This window comes from Nuphar pumila, chromosome 7, assembly GCF_984573655.1.
Source record: "Nuphar pumila chromosome 7, dmNupPumi1.hap1.1, whole genome shotgun sequence".
Classification (NCBI taxonomy): domain Eukaryota; kingdom Viridiplantae; phylum Streptophyta; class Magnoliopsida; order Nymphaeales; family Nymphaeaceae; genus Nuphar; species Nuphar pumila.
Window position 1 is genome coordinate 19,638,567 of NC_143255.1, and position 2,968 is coordinate 19,641,534.

Below are 2,968 nucleotides of genomic sequence, written 5' to 3' on the forward strand. Positions count from 1 at the left end.
ATTCAGGATTTAATTTAACAATTTTTTTTGTTTACCGTAATGTTAACGTGATGCTAATATAATCTTCATGTGTTGGAATTTTATAATTTTTTTTAGAAAAATCACAAAAAAATCTGTAGTAGTGATATAAAATTGTGAAGAAGTGGGATTCTGCTCAACGAGGTTCGACCCTTTGATGCCAGGCTGAACCCAGGCTCCGGTATATTTGGTCTTGTTTGTGGATCGTGGTAAGGGTCTCTTGATTTTGGAATGGACCTGGGCCTGTTGGTTGAAGCCCAAAGGCAGACAAACTCATCCCAGAGAGGATCATTTGTATGCTTATCGTTTCTAGTCATGGAGTAGTTGAGTCTGGAATATATGCAACACTAGGATTCTTGATTGGCTCTATCGTCAAATGGACCCGAGCTTAAATAGTTCTGGAAGTCCAGAAATGATGTATGGGTATCACCAATAAAGAATTATTAGGATCTATTTATGGATAGAAATCTAGATCCAACCCATCCAAAGGCTATTATTGGACCTGTGTGTAACTTTCCGAGGCCTCTCCCTTGCCGCGTCGCGTCCAAGGCCAGAAAGCATGGGTATCATCCAATTTGAGACGCAAATTGGTTAGAATTCTTACCCAGATCTGAACCAGATTTGGCCTTTATTGCAAGATCCGGGTTGTTTATATATTGGTTTTCTAAATAAACATGGTGAAGTCTAGTTGGATCTGGGGCAGTTTAGAAATCTGGTGTTGGGTCAAGGTGGATTCCTTTAACCTTTTACATGGACGTCTTTGTGTTTGTAATTTGACAAACTAGCAACAGAGCAAGGAGTACTATCCACAAAATTTGGTGCAAATACCTACTAATTTGTCAAAATTCTTCACTTATTAAAAAATGCCGATTCTTGATTTTTCTTGGACCATTTTACTCCTCCCAGGTGTTTTGCAATCTTTTCTTCAAAGTAGATTCACACTTTTACGATAAATACCAGCAGATGTTTGAAGGTTAACGTATCTTTAGTGCATATCTTTTTTGTGAAATTTAAAGTTTGTTTTAACACACTTAATAGTCTCAGATGATGGTATTTAATAGGAGGTTAGCTGAGTCATTGGATCGTTTTTGAATTATTTCACTTGTTCATAAGAGGTCAACAATTATTAAATGTGTAGCTAAGTCTTAGATGTGATGATATTTAACAAGAGGTTAACAAATGATTCTGAATTCACTTATTAATGCATATTTGAGGAGATGCACATTTATTAGTCTCGAAACTCCGCATGTAGATGTTATATATACACTAACATTTTCCATTTGAACTATCACAATTGCTTAGGGTTTTGCTACTCTGTGAGTTTGTAGTCTCAATCCCTAATTCGATTACCAACATTGATTTGCTTAATCGTTCATCTTACAAGTGGGACAACACATTATTAATGAGTTTTTGGCCGGTAAGCACATCAATTGGATTCAGTAAATCTCGTACAAGATCCCATTAGTGTTAACGGTCAGATTTGAGATCTCTCACAACGTAATTGAATGGAGCCATAAGTCTCCCTCTCTCTCTCTCTCTCTCTCTCTCTCTCTCTCTCTCTCTCTCTCCAGTTCATCCACTCATCATAGTTCTCGCCGCGATAGTTCGTGTATGGACGACCCGGCAACTTTCAGCTGAAAATGTCAAGGAACAATTATCACGGTTGGGGCACGTAAGGATGGGTGGCCGTATCCTCAACTCGGAGAGCCCATTAATTAAGTAACCCAGTAGTCGGTGAGGACTTTCCTTAGTCATAAAAAAAAAAACAGTGTGTGCGACAAATATTTTTAGTATTTTAAAAATATCACAAAAAAGGTGAGGAACTGATAATTGCTTTAACGGCAAAAATATTTTACAAAATTTTCAAGATATCGAGATAATCAGTTGTCTAAAAATGCATCTTAATTTAATTCTTAGGAAAACAGGTTAATTTTATTTTTAAGATAGTCTGTATCTCATGTCAACCATATGGATTCGGATGGGACCACCACAATCCATTAGTTGGATCCAATTAAGATGTTATGGCGATATTTTTGAAATATCACATTGTTTTGTCCGTCGTTTAAAACATTCAAATATCTAAAAAATTGTGACATTTTTATGTGTTGTAAATATCGCAATTTTAGCACGATATTTTGATTGGCTATAACTCAAGAAAAATGGTACATTTTATTTTTATATACACATTTTCATTGTTTATTTTTGCTAATAGATTTTTGATTAAAATGTGAGAAAAACAAAATTTTCCAATTTCTTGCAAGGATTTGATTGTTGCTATTTTGCCATTATAAAGGCTGTAAAGATCAGTAGTTAATGTTAGAATTTTTTTTACCATCCCGATGTCGACCATGATAATGACAAAAACCAAATTGGCTTGAAGGCACATATTATGACGTTCTCTGCAACTTCGCTTCTAAGATATAACCAAAGTTGCACCTTTCTTCCCATATCTCGATCACCTTTTTTTTTATTAAGGCAACTGACTACCCAACAAGGTTACCCACAGCAGCAGCCCCACAAAGAAAAAGAAAACAACTTTGATCCACGAATGAGAAGAAGACGATTCGAGAAAAAAAGGGTCTACACCAGTCAAACAATGCTGGACCCAAAAAGTCATGTAAGGTCAGTATCTATATCCATCTAAGTTTTGGACCCATATACAATCCCGGTCAAGCCGAGTCCTTTTTTTTTGCCTCTTTTCTTGTTTACTTTCTAATGCAATACACGTAATTGATGGGAACCACAAGTTGTTAACCACAAAGTGAGAAAATGTGCTTTGTTTTAGCTAGGGCTCTTTGTCTTCGGGTCTCTTTCCCCCCTTAACAATCAAGCTTTTGATGGGGGCTCTCCCAACCTACATCACAAAGATTTGGGCATGACCCGACACGTAACTCGAGTTCAATTTTTTTCAAAATAGTTTTTGACATTGTAATATATAAAAATGTAACTT